At 44.2% G+C, this 16442-nt stretch overlaps 1 protein-coding gene across 1 annotated transcript in view; it reads left to right on the forward strand.

The window, feature by feature from the left end:
* The first annotated feature begins 6178 nt into the window (after positions 1-6178).
* Positions 6179-16442, forward strand: part of SYT16 (synaptotagmin 16) — a 100673-nt gene continuing 90409 nt past the window's right edge. The window contains exon 1 of the mRNA XM_064713640.1: positions 6179-6307. The gene's annotated coding sequence lies outside the window, so the exon portion shown is untranslated. The remainder of the gene's footprint in view (positions 6308-16442) is intronic.

The raw sequence follows: 16442 nt of genomic DNA on the forward strand, positions 1-16442 counted from the left end.
AAACACCACCACATTGCGAAGGCCTGCAGCCTGTGTGGATTGCTCTAAATCAGTCAACATGAGAGGTAGAGCAGCACTGAGGGAGAATCTGTCCTTTTGTTGGGCTGCAAAGAGGAGTTTCAGACTCCTGAGCTGCTGCCCACATTCTCTGTGCTTGGCAGCAGCAATCACAGCAGCATGAGGAGAAAATCAAGGTTGCCTTGGGCCAGGAGGCTCCCTCACAATGGAGTTCACAGTGGGCTTGTGCTCCTCTGGCCTTTCTCTTTGGTCCACTGAACATTTAGAAGGAGCAACTCCAGCAGGGTGCACTGAGAGAGAATTCTTCAGGAGGGTCCCACAGGCTAGGGCAGTGAGGATGATGGGGCTCAGATCCTTCTGGGCAAAGCCAGGACTTCCCCTTAGGGCTGGCCCATTGTATTTGCTGGGAAATGTCCCAGTAAAGGCAGGAATGATGCATCTGACTCCATGTTCTCAGAAGGCCAATTTATTACTTTATAATACTGTATTATATTAAAGAATACTATACTAACTATACTAAAGAATACAGAAAGGATACTTAGAGAATGCCAAAAAGCTAATAATGAAAACTTGTGACTCTCTCCAGAGAGTCACAAGTTTTGATTGGCCAAAGAATCAAAACAACTCACACCAGAATCCACTGAAACAATCACCTGTGGGTAAACAGTCTCCAAGCACATTCCACACAGGAGAAGCAAATGAGATAAGAATTATTTTCCTTTTCTCTGAGGCTTCTCAGCTTCCCAGAAGAAAAATCCTGGGCAAAGGGATTTTTCAGAGAATGTGAACCAGAATCCAATGAAAAAATCACCTGTGGGTAAACAATCTCCAAACATATTCCACATGAGTGAAACACAGAAGAAACAAATGAGATAAGAATTGTTTTCCTTTTTCTCTGAGGCTTCTTAGCTTCCCAGGAGAAAATCCTGGGTGAAGAGATTTTTCCAGAGAATGTGAGTGCCCCACTGGCCCACCTTGTAGCCATGCTGGAAAGGAAAAGTGCTGCCCACATGATCTCACATGGTTCATCTCTTTAGTAATGGATGATCTCAGCAGGAAACGTAGGCAGAAGTTTCTGTGCTCTGTGTTATGGGAGGATTAGGTATGAAAGAGTTCTGCTGTTTTGGTTCATGCTGTCATGGTTTCGGTGAGCAGGTGGGTGCCCAGGGAATTTTAATGCAAAAAATGTCAGATCCCCTAGGATTAGGTGTCAACTGACTGATGATTTTGAGGAATGAAGTCTTGAATTTGGCACATAAAAATAGCAGCTGCGTGGGACCTTGTCACCATTTCCTCTGAGAACTTTAACTTTGGGATTCTGCTGCTGTTCAGCTCTAGTATGTAAATATTCATTCACCAAATCTCACTCTTCTGCACTCTGCCCCCAGTGCCTCCCTGCAGCTTTTACTGTGCTAATGGGATGACAATGGGGCACATGTGGTATAATAAGGTGAGGAGTGTAAGGCCTGAACTCCACATGGCTGGAAATGTGTTAGCACCATGATAATCACAAAGTAGCAGCTGTCTTACCCTCTCTTTTTATTTTTCTTTTTGAAACCCACTCTGCTTGTTTTATAATTACTTGGGCTCATTATGAACACAAAAATAGCTCTTCTATTTAAGGAGAACAGATGGTTTTTCTAATGATTTTTCCTTAAGATTGAATGAATTGTGGTTGAGTCAGAAACTGCCAGCCCAGAAACGTATGTTTTGATTAGAGAAATTCTTGATTAGGTTAATTGAGTGTGACTCAGTGTGATGTACATTTGGCCAACTTAAAAGCTTTCCAACTTTGTCTTGGATAGAGAGACTGCAGCCCATCTCTGAGGACAGAGCAGCAGGGAAGGGAGTGCAGGTGAGGATAGATAAGCCAGAGGGATGTAACATTTTCAGGAGGACTGGGAAGCATTTAAAACATGAGGACACATTTGTCCATTCACGTCTTGTTCCTCAGAGTGAGGAACAAGAGTAAATTCCTTCCAGTTTCCAGCTGAGAGGAGCCAAGCTCAGACCCAAACTGGGACAGCCAAGGGTGCTCCTGGGGACCCAGCCTGCAGGAGACGGACAGGGAGAGGAGCTGTAGAGTAACTTTGCCTTTGGGAAGTCCCTGTGTCATGAGAGGGAGCAGGGATTTGGTTACACTGAGCCTTGATAAGTTAAAGATTTCATAGCTGTGTTTGTGACATCCAGGCGAGTGTGTGTTTTAGCAGACAGGTGATCTTTTTTGACTTTAATAGAAAAGGAGATAGAGGATGTCCTGAGCAGGCTCAGTGTCACTCAAGGTGCCTTATTTAGGCCATGGAGTGAGTTTAATGTGCTGTAATTTGTGTGCAAACTCAAGCTTGGTGGGACAGGGTGCAGCAGAGATAACGTGGAGCTCAGCAAAACAGTTAAACTTTAGAGAATAACCCGAAATCTCTGACTTCTTGACTATTTTATGATGCTTGCTGGAGACTAAGGGATTGTGATGCCTCTCTGAGACCTGAGTCCTCTTCCAGACACTGGCATGTGGCCAGAAAAACTCTTAAGAGATGTGTCCTGTGCTCCTTTCCTCTGTGACTAGAAATGGCATGCACAAAATGCAGTCCTTGATGTTCCCACTGTAATTCAACACTTGGTCTGGGAGCTGTCCAGGACCATCTTCTAGAGACTCTTTATTTCCTGTGGCTGAATATAAATTCAAACCCCTTTGAGAGCATCCCAGCAGCCCTGGTTTTGTAATTCCCAGAATGTCTTTTAGCAACTGGGCAGCCATTCTTCTCTCTTTTTTGCCTTTTCTCCGGTGCTTCTTATTGCTGCTCCTTTTTCCACATGAGGCTCACGAAGCAGAGCCCTCCTTCTCCAGCCCTGATCTCAGTGCTGCTGCAGAGGTCAGCAGGAGGGTGGCTCAGCCACGTCTCTGTGCCCCTTGAAGGGCATTTTGTGTGTCTGTGTCCCTTCAGACATGTCCTGTCATGTGTTTGAAATGAATCCTCTCCCACAGCATTCGTGCAGTTTGGTGTGGGCAGTGACCAAACCAAACCAAACAGGTCCTGTCCTTGTTCCATCTCCTTTTTGTTGACTCCTGGACACTGAGAATTTTAAACTTTCTGTGCTTAAAGGCACAGACCCACAGGAGAACACTGCATTTGACCTGAGGTCATGGAACAGGTTTCCAAAATTGATTGATAGCACTGGGATTATGGGTGTGTAGTTGGTTAGAAGTGTGTAATATCACAGGGTGGAAAACTTAGAGTTTTGGATTTTAGAATATAGAAATAAATATAGAAGCAAGATGGAGGTTTTAGGGTGGAGGCAGGTTGCTCTTTACCTTCTTTTCCTTCTTCTTCATGGGTTTGGGTGATGTTTTGTAATTGGACAGAAAAGTCCCCATTGCAGGCTTCCAGGGATCAGTTATTGGGTTAAAAGGGAAAATAATCTATGTGTCCTTTCTTAATTGGCCAGTTTAGTTTTTAAATACCTTGTAACAAGAGATAATTAGCCATTTTGTGCCTTCTAATGAAAAGCTGCAGAACTCTTGGTTGTGAGGCTGATGAGAAATAATAAACACCTGAGTCTGAACAGGAACTACATCTGGAGTGCCTTCAATCCAGGCCCAGAGAAACCAATACCTTTTTGTGGACAAAATTGTGTCTTTCAGGACATCAAGGCAGACATTCCCTGTGGGGACAGCATGTGGGTGTGAAGCAGCAGGTCTGGAATGATGTGTACAATGCCAGAAGAGAAGGATGAGGTACCAGCCCACCTCCTGTCACAAGGGTGATGCAAAAGTGTCCATGTGGCTGTTAGGATGTGATATTGACAGAGACATTTGATATGTCAGGGTTAAGGTGTGTTTTATCCTCTCCTTGCTGGATTATGAATGGAAAAAATTATTGCATTCAGCTGCTTGAAGGTATGTAGGTATGGTAGTGAGTTGTGTTGGAGGATCTTTCATTATGAATCTGAGAGAAAGGAGCTAAAACTAATTTTAAATCAAAGCAAAGCACTCATAGGAGCAAGATCCATCTTTCTCTAGCACTGCACAGAATTTGGATGCAGCAGGTCTGAGTGCAGCAATTTTCCATCCTGGAAGGACCAGGTAGATTCTTCATCCTGTGATCTGAGTTACAGGAATAGTTGTGGCTTTAGGGAAAGGAGCAAGTCATTAAAAATACAACATTTATATTTTCTTTGTTAGAATATTTATTTATTTATGTTATTTTGTTATCAAATTTTTATTTGATATTGAGAGTCCTTCCTAAAACACCATATCTTATTTCATAGATGTGCTTTCCTAAACAGAGGTAGGGGAAGGTGAAATATTGTCCAAAATACACTGACAAAACCACCTGAAGAGTTTGAACCTGAATCCTTGTCTTAATTATTGGCCGTGCCTCGTATCTGGTAGACAGCACTCCCCTCTGTGGTGCCTTTAGAGCCGATTTTGTAAGGATTTCTGCCTCGATGCAGGAATGAGAAAGTGAGAGAGGCTCTAGAGGGCAGTGCAGCATCCCTGTGATGGGAGAGCATCCCGGATTCGTTCACAGGAATCCTACTCTGCAGGATGATTTGATTGCTTAAAACAGATAAAAAAGATAGAATTAAGCAGTAGCTTTTGTTATTTCACAGGAAGTTTTGATTGATGAAAATTTTTTGCACCAAGAAGTCTTAGCCTTCTTTTTAGAGGAGCTTTGAACATTAGACTGGCTGTACTAATTTTGAAAAGGTTTTACTCTCTTAAAAAAAAAAAAAAAAAAAGAAAAAAAGTGATATTTGTGTAGAATTTAAGGAAACAAACGAACCAAAGCTCACCCCTCCTGTGCACCTAGCAGAGTCCACATAAGAACTATTTGTTTTCACATTGTCTTTCCCCTTCTTCAGCACAGCCTTCTACTTCTAGCACATCCTACTCTGCAGGATAATTGCTTTAAACAGATAAAAAGAAGGGAGAACTAAGCAGTAATTTTTGTTATTTCACAGGGAGTTTTGATTGATGAAAATTTTTTGCACCAAGAAGACTTAGCCCTCTTTTTAGAGGAGCTTTGAACATTAGACTGGCAGTACTAATTTTGAAAAGGTTTTAATCTCTTAGAAAAAAAAAAAAAGTACAATATTTGTGTAGAATTTAAGGAAACAAACAAACCAAAGCTCATCCCTTCTGTGCACCTAGCATAGTCCACATAAGAACTATTTGTTTTCACATTGTCTTTCCCCTTCTGCAGCACAGCCTTATAATGCAACACATCCTCTGACTGGATGTGCTCCTGTTTCCCTTGTAGAGAGATAAATCAATAAATCATTGTGTCAGCAGAGCACAGCTTGAAGCAACATTCCCTTGTGCTCTAACGTTTTGAATTCCCTTCAGGTGGGAGCTCAGATGTGCCACACACACACACACACCTGCCTGCTGATAACATTGCAGGGCAGCATCCAGGGTGGCAGGGGGGTGACTGGGGGTGTCAGTCTGTCCTCAGGGTGTGCAGACATAGCCTGGAGCCTGCTCCTGCTGTCAAAGGGCTCAGGAGCTCCTTGCTGCCCCATAAACAGCTTATATATGGCTGGATGGTTATTTGATGAGCACTTGGCATGGATTTTTGCTCTGTGAGAGGGCTCATGTCTCCAGACTGTGTGGTTGTGCTGCTCATGTGGATGGGGTGTTTCAGAGCTGGGGATGGAGGAATCAGGGCTGAAATCCTGCAGGGAGGTGTTTGAGCCAGGACTGTGCCGCCAGCACCCTTCTGTAAGGCAGCACAAGGGGGATTTCTATCAAATTTCTAGGTAGCAATGCTCCTTCCAAATTAAACTCGACTGCCTTTCACAGCAGGAGAGAGGAGTGTGGTGTGTGTGAGGGTCTGCTGGATGAGGTGAGAGATGAGAATTTGACTCCATGTTCTCAAAAGGCTGATATTTATATTATATATTATATTATATTATATTATATTATATTATATTATATTATATTATATTATATTATATTATATTATATTATATTATATTACAATTATACTAAAGAAAGAGCAAGGAGACATCAGAAGGCTTAACAGGAATGAATAATAAAAACCTGTGACTTCTCAGAGCCTCGACACAGCTGGACCATGATTGGTTATTAAATTAAAACAATTCACATGCTGAATAAACTGTCTCCAAATCCCATTCCAAAGCAGCATAACAGGGAGAAGCTGGAGCTTCCCCGGAGAAGAAATCCTGGCGAAGTGATTTTTCAGAAAATATCACAGTGACTGAGGACATTACCCCAAGCTGTTCCTCTGGGTGGATAGAAAGGATTTGTATGTGGGCTCAGCATTAGGTAACTGATGCTTCTGAAATACCTATTTGTTTGTTTTCTAAGCAGAGAACATCTTGTTCATCTGTGCAAATGAGAGATGATGAGAGGGAAGGAGGGGCTGTGGATAACAGAGAGGACTTTACATAACTGAGGTGAAAAATAAGATGCTCTCATTTGAACCGGAGGGAAGGAAAATTGCTTATACATACTTCCAGAAGAATCCATTAAAAAAAAAGAAGAAAGCAGTGTTTCCTCTCTCCCTTCTATCTCTTTATTTTCTAATTCTGCCTTTAAAGAGGAGGTACATGAGACCTACAAATGCCACAGTTCTACTGCGACTTAATTCTCTTTTCCAGCAGTACCTGTCTACCTTCTCTATGGTTTTTGGAATAGCTGCTGCTGGTGGTGTTTGTCCAGGTGAATTAACAAGCTGCCTGTCAGACCACCCTGGTTTTCAGACACAAAATGTAGAATTTTCAAGTAGGAGACCTGTTGGCAACACTTTGTGAATCAGACTGTCTGCTGCCTGATGAATGCTGCACAGCTATTACTGTAGTAGAGATTGCTGCTAATTTTTGTTTGTACCAATTAATTTCCCTATGTGTTTCCTAATTAAATAAGGTATGACTGTAAAGCAGATTAACAGAATGATGCCAAATTCCTGTCTACAGCCTCCTTCTGAATGGAGCTTGTTATTTCCTCTATGGTTTAAAACTGAGCCATGTGTGCTGTCTTCATTTAGATTAAAGAGCAAGAAATCAGCTTAATTTCATACTGTTATTATTTAAGACTGCTTTGATTTTTCGGAGAAGGGAGATAGCCAAAGGGCTTAATGCCATTGAATTGATGTGCTGCAAGTTCTTGTCATTAGCATTTCTTTTGTGTGCAGCTCCTTTTAGATAAGGGACATCTTTTCTGCTTGGTGCTCTCACACAATTCCTTTGCCTGTCTGATGCTCCAGGTGTTCAGAAGTGGATAAATAATAGGGGGGAGGGATTTTGTTCTTCCTAAAATCTGAGAGTCAAAATATGGTTGTTGGCTTTTAAACACAGTGGTGCTTTTTATTGCCCTTTTCCCCCTCAGTGATTTGGCCTCCTGTTAATGGGGAGAGAACTTGGCTGAATTCTGCCTGTTTTAACAACAAGAGGTAAAGCCCTCAACACTCTCTAAGGAAAAGTCCAGAAACTCAAAATAGATTCAGTATAAGCAGTGCCTGGGCACACAGAAAGTTAATTGTTCTACTAATGAGAGATAATTCTGCCTCACTCAGCTGGGTCACTGGGGAATGTAGAAAAGCAAACATGATGACTCTGAGCCCTAAAGCTTCTGCTGGTGTCACTGCTTTTGTAATTCTTGCACTTGCAGGGAGAGAGAAGGATCTGGAGTTTAATATTCCCTCTCTTTATGTGCTCTCATTAAAGCTGTGCTGATGGCCTGCAGGCTGGATCTGATGTAACCATCACAGCTCCCCAACTTCTCTGGCATTACTTTCTGCAAGATGGAGGTTTTAGGGTGGAGGCAGGTTGTCCTTCTTTACCTTCTTCTTACTCCTCCTTCATGGGTTTGGGTGATGTTTTGTAATTGGACAGAAAGTCTGCATTGAGGGATTCCAGGGATCAGTTATTGGGTTAAAAGGGAAAATAATCTAGGTGTCCTTTCTTAATTGGATAGTTTAGTCTTAAAAGACCTTGTAACAAGAGATTTGTAGCCAATTTGTGCCTTGCTATTGAAAAGCTGCAGAACTCAAGCTCTTACCAAGGTTTTAAAACCAATTTCAGCTCACTTGAGCAAGTTGTGAGGGCTTGCTCCTCACCTGCTGGAGCTACAGGCTTGTGCCAACTTCAGAGAAAACCTGAGCAAGCACCTGAGGTGGGAAGGCAAAGTTGGCAGCAGTGCTGGGGGAAGCACAGCAAAGTTATCAATGCTGGGGGAAGCACAGCACTCCTGCATGGTCCTGCTCAGCACACTTATTCCTCAGCTAATGCTGGCTGTTTCAGGGCTGAGAGAAACACTTTTTTTTTGTCTAACTTGTGAGAAAGCAAGCACTGAGCTGTGTGGCAGCAGGGCACATCACTGTCATCACAGTGTGGCAGGAATAAAAGCTCCTTCCCATTGCTGAGCTGGGGACATGGGATGGGCAGGGAGAGAATGATGAGGATGGGACAGCAGCACCTGCTGGGACACTCCTCGGTGCTGGCTCCTTTTCCAGGGAGCACAGACCTGCCAGGGCTCTGCTGGGATGGTGTGAATTGCTGCTGCTACCTTGAAAAGTGCAAGACAGGCTCTGGTGGGCGTCAGGAATGCAAATCCCTCTGAGGCTTGACAAGTCTCTTGCAGCTTTGCCAAGAGGGAAGGGCTGGCTCCTGGCTCATCCCTGAACCTGTCTGCCAGTGCCATGGAGTATGGGAGCCACAGGGGATGCTGGGGTGGTCTAGACAATCTGCAGGTGCTTCAGTGCCTGCCTGCCCTGCAGTTTGATGCAGTCATTGCCAGCCCGGTGTGTGGGATGGGGGACAGACAGAAGGACCTGCCTGGCACTCGGCAGAAGGGGGGTGTGGGAGCCATCCTTGAAGCACTGGCAAACACAGAGTGATGATGAAGTTTTCCAGCCTGTCCATGAGGTTGTGGAGGGAAGGGTGACTGCAGCTAGAATAAATCTCTCTGGTGTTGTAATTTCTGCGGTCCCCTGTGGTAGGAGGGAATGAATCTGACTCCGTGTTCTTGGAAGGTTAATTTATTATTTTGTGATATTATATTATAGTATAGTATATATCATATGATATATATTATATTATGCTATACTAAACTATACTTAAGAATAGAGAAAGGATACAGACAGAAGGCTTAACAAGATACTAATTAAAAACCCGTGACTCTCTCTCCAGAGTCCAACACAGCTGATGGTGATTGGTCATTAAGTCAAAACAATTCACATGGAACCAATCAAACAACCACCTGTTGGATAAACAATCTCCAAATCACATTTCAAAGCAGCAGAACACAGGAGAAGCAAATGAGATAATGATTGTTTTCATTTTTCTCTGAGGCTTCCCAGGAGAAGGAATCCTGGCAAAGGGATTTTTCAGAAAATATGACAGTGACAGTCTGGTCAGCACCTCTGGCAGCAAGTAGTGCCTGGTAGGAGCACAGCAGCAGGGCTGGCATGAGAACTGCTGGAATTTTCTGATTTCACCCAACTTTCACAGCCTGCAGTTCAGGGATGAGCACCTCTGTCACTATAGGACACGAAACAACCCGAGAACACACTCTGCTGCTCTCAAGGTGAAGAAAAGGGAAGTTTATTTTCTGACTCCAACATTTATAGTTTTCCAAAAGTGACACCTCTCCAATGACACTGGACAAACCAACAGTCCATCAAATTCCTCCTCCTCCATAAAAGAATGCAAAACAATAAGTTATTTACAGAAAGTGTGTGAGAACGTTTGCTACAAGAATGTAAACATCAGAAGGCTGAGAAAAACTTAAAAAATCAGGGCAACACACCTCTGCTTCCAGCTCCTGCTGCTCCACCAGGATGCAGGGATGGCAAACTGCAGGCAGGCAAGGTCACACTGCTTTCCTGTAAATGGCAGGCATGTGCAAAGTGTAATGGATAATTCCATGATGTCAACGACCAGAAGCAAACGTCTCGCAGGGTGTAATTGGTTTCTCTATAGTGTCAAGTGCTTTTATGTGTTCAGCATAAATATCTTTGCATTGATTGGGAGGAGAAGATAAAAATCAATGATTTACAACACTGAAGTGCTTAGAACATGACATTAAAATGACTCTGGGAGACTTAGCTCATAGGGGACATAGTAAATACTCCAGAGGTACAGGAAATGAAGAGACTCTTCCCAAGTCCCGAAACCAAGCAATAAAATTTGATAGATGCTGTGTTCCTCTGCCTAATGGGTTTTAATACTGACATTTCTTTTTGTAGAATTGCTCTCTTTTTTGTTGTTTAGTTGTGGTTATTTTTTACTCTTATTTGTTTGGATGTTTAGGACCCCAGGCTAAGTGGAGACATTGTTATTTTCATGAAGAAACTCTATAGCTTGAGCAAAATGGGAAAAAGTCCTGTTTTAGCTGGCTTTGTACTAAGCACTGGGAATTTGTCCTGAATTATGAGTGCTGAGGAGCATGATAATCAGAGAAAATAAAGCTGGGCAGGATCACAGATCCATCCCTTTGCCCCACATCTAGATGAATTGTATCAAACTCACTCCTGACAGATTTTCTTGCCGCAATTTAAGCACAGATATCAGATAATCTCCTTTCTATCCATAGTGATTTTTTATTTCCCCTTTTTTTGAATCTCCTTGTGTCACATGTTTTCTATATGCGTTTTTGTTTGTTTCATTTGGGTTTTGAGGTTTTTTTGGGTTTTTCTCTTGTTTCTTTTTTTTTTTTAAATTTTTTTTTCCCACCAGGCCTTTAAATTGTCCCTTTTTTTACCCCCATTAAGCTACCAGACATGAGATGCAGTCACAGTACTTTGATTCCTCCCAGTCTAGAAAATAAGACACAGCAGTGGTTTTTGATGGAAGTATTTATATGCGGCTTTGGTACTTTTTTATTAGTCAGGAGAATCCTAACTGTCTTTCCATGCTGGCAGCAACCTGTGTGATGAGCTGTTCCCTGGAGAGGATAATTCCTCTGAGCTTCCTGAGGACTTGCAGCCTCTTGTCTGGGAACCTCAACTTGAATTTGGGCTTTAAAGTAGAAGGAAAAAAATGACAAATTATGGCTGAAGGATTCCAGATCTACCTGGTGCAGGAGAAGTGTGCAAATGGATTGCTGGTGTGTTTAGCTGAAATTCAGACGCTGTGCGCTTGCATTTCTGTGAGGGGTACAAAGCAAGGTGTCCCAGAGGGGCTCTGCTGGCCCTGTGCATCAATATCAGCAAAAGTCAGCACAGAGCTTCACTCTGTTCTTGAAATATCTGTATGTAACCAGGGCAGGAAGCCACATGAAGGGAATTGACAATGATATTTTGAAGAATTTTCACTAAGATTGCATGCAGCTACCTGCAGACACAAGGTGAAGCATCAGCTAGATCCAGTGTCGCTTTCTTCCTCAAGCCTAAAATGAGGAAGGAAAAACTGTTTGCTCAGGAATTTCTGCCTCTTCAGTGCACAGGTCTGACTTGACTTTGGCTGCCTGCTCTAATTGCTGTTTAATGAAAAAGCTGTAAAACACCATGGAACAGCCAATAAATCAGCAATGTGTACGGAAAATTTAAAAAGCGTGTGCACTCCCAAAGTGACACGAGAACAACAGGGGATGTGATAACCTGAGATCTTCTGACCTTTTTACCCCCAAATCTCTGTGGGAACTCCTGTTTCTCCACCTGGCTGTTGGCAGAATTGATGGTTTGTATCTCTCCATCTCCTCAGCCTTTGAATCAGGTCCAGCCCAGCTCTGCTGCTCTGCCAGGCAGGCTGCTGTGGGTAGTGCTGACTGCACACTCTGCCCAGCACTGCCAGGAAATTGCTGCCCCAGGGTGAGGCCAGGAATTGTTAAAGTTTTCAAGGAACAAGTCAAGGCTGTTGCTGAACTGAGGGGAGAAACATGCTGTGAATTGAAATAATTAACACAGCTTTGATCACAGAAATAGGCACTGCTTTGTCTTTGGCTTTATACAAAGTTAAAGGGAAAAGTGAAAGGTGTTAATGGTATCTCTTCATTAACCTAATCCTTCAGAGTGGCAAATTAGGATCTGATTTCTATCCCTGCCATCAGCATTGGTGTCTAGCCTCTTCCTGTGCTCCTGCTACCTTTTGGTTTGGAGATGAGTGATGCTGGATCCCTGGGTGCAATAAATTTATGAGAGTTCAAAGCACAGCTCAGGTGGCCCTGGTGAAGAAAAATCAAGCAATATTGACCTTGTGCTGGATGAGCATCTGGCATGCCACATCCCATCCCTTTGTGCAGCCACTGCTTGTTTTACCCTGGTATTGCCTAACACCAGCCCAGACCATGAATACCTGCTGAGCCCATGGGTTAATTCCCATGCTCAGGGCTGATCCTACAGGACATGGCAGTGCTGGAGTGCAGGAGTCACCTGAAGGCAGACAAAGCCCATGTTCTGTCTGCTGCCATGCCAGCCTAGGAAAGGATGGCTGTGCATGCAGCTGGAGGGTCACAATGAGGCAAAGTGGAAATTTTCCAGGGTAGAAATCCATCTTGATTTAGGTGAAATGTACATTTTTGAGTTGAATCTGTGGTTAGAAACCACAGCTATTTAGCCTGACTGCAGAACCTAGGCTCAGTGAAGTTGCTTCAGTGAAGGACAGAGATAAATGGGGGGAGACAGAGGGTGATAGAGACAGAGACTGCTGTGAGAGCAAGTCAACTGACCTAGGAATTCTTTCTGATAAAGAAGAACTAGCAGCAAATGTCACGTGAAATTCGTAAATTCATAAAAATTAATATGTATGAACCTATTGTGAAATTGTATGCATATGTATCCGAGAGAGGGATAAAAAGGGACCCGAAGTTCCCAGAGGTACGCATGCCTTTTAAGGAGAGAAATCTCGGCATGCGTCTGGCGCTGTAATAATAAACGTACCGGCTTTACAACTCTCACAAAGTTGTGGAGTTTTTGGCTATATCTCTGCAAAACAACACTGGCTCTGAGGAGGGTTGTAGATGTGTTCTTCTGCTGATGAGGGTGAGTGAATAACTTCTGCCCCCTGTCCAGGCACAGACCCAGGTCAGGAGCAGTGCTGAGGGCTCTGCAGGGCTGTAGCAGGCTGCTCTGGGAAGGTGCAGGCCTGCTGGTGTTATTGGGGTTGCTGTAGATCCCAGTGATCCTCTTGGCAAGCCCTCCCACCCTCAGTTGTGCCACTCTGGCCAGCAGAGCAATTCCTGCCTGGTCTGAGCAGTGACCTGGGCTGTCACTGCAGCAGCGGCTCCTGGTGTCACTGAGAAATGTGATTTTTGCTCTCTGCAGGGCAGTCAGAGGGGTCATACTGGTTCCTCCTTTCCTGCCCTGTTAAGGGAGCTGCAAGGCCCATTCCTGGTGGATGTCTTGGCCATTTTAATGGGCCAGGTGTGCAATGGGTTGGCTCATGTGTATTTGATTTAATGGAAAGAGTGGAAGAAATTCTTCTTTATCTCTGTTTTTATTCTTGCCTGTCTGTCATCCTCTGCTGCTCATTCCATGTGTCTTTCACAAGCCGTGGGTGGCCAGGCTGGGACCACAATCCCCACATTGCTTTCCTTTGTCCCCTCCTGCAACCCCTTGTATGAGCCCCAGAGAGCGAGAATCACTGTGCAAGCACACAGCCCTGACTGGGAACTGTGAGTCAGTGAGCAGATTTTTCTGCTCAAGCAAAGCAGAAACAGCAGTTTTTGCAAGGCTGCTGAGGGTTTGGGAGAACGGGAGTGGCAGATGAGGACTTTGCCCTCAGTGCCCTGTTGCAGAATGAGGCCTTTGTCGGGGATGAGCCATTTGTCGGTGAGGGGAGACTCAGACACTCAATATGAGTGATAAGCAAGTTCCGTTTATGGAAGAGAGCATCAGACACTTATACAGCAAATAATAAGCTTATGAATATTCTGTAAGCCAAGCAATCTATTGGTTAAACTATACCATCAACTCTTCCTCATTCCTTTGGGCCTACATTCTCTATTTCCCACGTCTCTCTGTCCACTTGTTATCGTACCCAGCTAGGCCCAAGGATACGCTATCTTGCAGGTGCAGGACTTGGAATTAGCCACGGCCTTGTACTTTTCCAGTCCCTAGTCAGCCAAATTCCCAACAGTGCCCCATGGTGGCTGTGTGGGGTGCTCTGGGGTGCCACTGCCCCAGGCAGAGCAGCCCCAGGAGCAGCACAGCAGGGCAGGCAGCATTCCCTGTGGGCACAGATCCTGCTGTCCCTGCAGACCTGTGGGGAAGCAGAGGGAAAAGCGGAGCCAGCGCCTGTCCCGGCTCCCTGCCAGCACCTGCCAAGGGCAGAGGCAGCACAGATGCTGCTGGTGGAGGGCATCTGCTCTGCAAGGGCACAGAGATGCTGTGCAGCATGCACTGAGCCTGTCTGCAAGGCTTGGCTGGAGGAAATGAGGTTAGCAGAAGCAGAAGTTTCTATAGCTTGCCTACCAAGCGACGCCCGAGTTGGCCCAGGATGCTGGAAACCACTTTTTAGCCTGGGCACTTCTCCATCTCCATCCAATCTGTGCAGCAGCACAGCTAAAGAGCAGGAATGTGACTTTCCCTGGACGTGTCTTGCAGAAGGTAAAGCACCATATGGGAGCTGATAGCTCAACCTGCCTGCAAAAGGTATCTGGAGAGAGAGAGGAAGCACAAGGCCCACATCTTTAAAGATAAAGAGGAGTGTGTGGGTGCCATTTCCTCAGCAACTGAAGCTGTTGCAATGTCTGATCTGTCTGTGGTTTCAGTCTCTCTTCAGCAGCATTTCTGCTAAGGGGGCAGCTGGGAAGAACTTTTGCTTTGTAATAAATTTTCAAGGAAAATTAGACATGAGATCAGAATGTGGTTTTTTTAAATGCTTCGTTCATATTTTGTCACCACATGTTGATTTTTTTCAGATTTGAAATTTTTGGTTTTGTCACCACATGCTGATTTTTTCCAGATTTGATATTTTTGGTTTTGTCCATGAGATTTCTGCTTTGAACTCCAGGAACACATTCCTTATACAGCCTTAGGTGAGGTTTTTTTTGGTTTGGTTTTTAAATTTTTTTTAATTTTATTTTCATGACTCTCTCTTCTTTCCTGATTAATGTTTTATTGTAAACCCCTCTCCTATTTTACAGCACCTCAATTTGAGGCTCTTTAGACTCAGCTATTTAACATAGAAAGCTTTCTGCAGGCAGAAATCCATGGGAAGTATGGGCACTTAGAACTTAGGAATCTTGAGTTTTGAGGTCGGCAGGCAGAAATTAAAGTGCTTTTAAGTCTGGAGAACTTCTAGAAAACGTTATCTCCCTCCCTAACTGTCTTTCTGTGATTTGCAAGACCGTGGAAATTCAATTACAGGAGGTAGCTGTGAGCACAGCGAATAGAAGTGGTCACTTTTTGTTCCCTGGCAATTCAGAATGACAATCCTCACCATTAAAACTCACTGCATGTGTACTTGATATTAAACAAATTGGATAGCTCTGAGATTGCTTATTTCTTCCAGGGATAGGAGGGTGAATTGAGCCAAAGCAGTTTTGCAGCCCGGCGTGTCTCAGCTCAAGGCTGCTAATGACGCATCCTGCAAACACAGAGCATCAGCAAGTCCTTTGTACTTTGCTAATATTTTTCCTGCAGTAACACGAGAGCAATTACAGCTTGGAAGGATGGGAGTTGGAAGGCTGGAGGAGATGAAAAAAAATTCAAAGGGAAGAGCAGGATTTCATGAAGTGAAGGCAGGGAGGGTATGTGGGTGGGCGAGGGAGCAAGCATCTGTAAATAGTTGGCACTGACAGCTGCTTTTAAAAAATATGTGGGAATCTGGAAAGAGAGAGGTGGAACAGCTGCAAGTGTGTGTATGGCTTATGGAAAGAGGAGAGCAATGTGCAGCCTGTGAGGGAAGGAGCAAAAGAGCAGAGCTAAGCAGGAATCCATGGAAGGGGTGAGAGAAAGTGGGGTAAAACCAGAGTGAAGTTGGGGAAGGAAGAGATTAATTCCAGGAGATTTCAGGAATGGGTATAAAGTGTAGTGCAGCTGATGTAAGAGTCACTGTGGTGCTGTGGCTGCCAGTGGGGAGGGGGAATTGCCACTGCCGCCTGCCTGTCCCAGCCTGTCCTCCCTCCCCGGCTTTATCTTTTGATTTATCTTAATAAGAAATGAGCCTTGCTAAGAGCGGGTCATGGGGCTGGGCTGAGGGATTAAAGCCAAGTCTCCGACCTCTGGGCATATTGTAATGCTTGTGAGCCATTGACTCATACTCTTTATTGGCAGGTTGATGGATCCCTAACTAGGTTGTTAGTGGCATCTCAGCCTTGCTGCCTGAGATGAGCCTTTTGTGCTTAAACTCTGACTTAGAGAAACAAGTTCATTTCAGGCTCTTTGTGTTTCTCTCCTCCTCCTTTTCACAGCTTTTACTTCTTTAAATGTAGACTTCTTTTGACAGATCATCTCCATGGTAACTAACAGGACCGGGCTGCCTACAGAAATTGTAGTAATAAAGTGGTTGGTTTTTAC

Source organism: Zonotrichia leucophrys, chromosome 5 (assembly GCF_028769735.1).
Source record: "Zonotrichia leucophrys gambelii isolate GWCS_2022_RI chromosome 5, RI_Zleu_2.0, whole genome shotgun sequence".
Classification (NCBI taxonomy): domain Eukaryota; kingdom Metazoa; phylum Chordata; class Aves; order Passeriformes; family Passerellidae; genus Zonotrichia; species Zonotrichia leucophrys.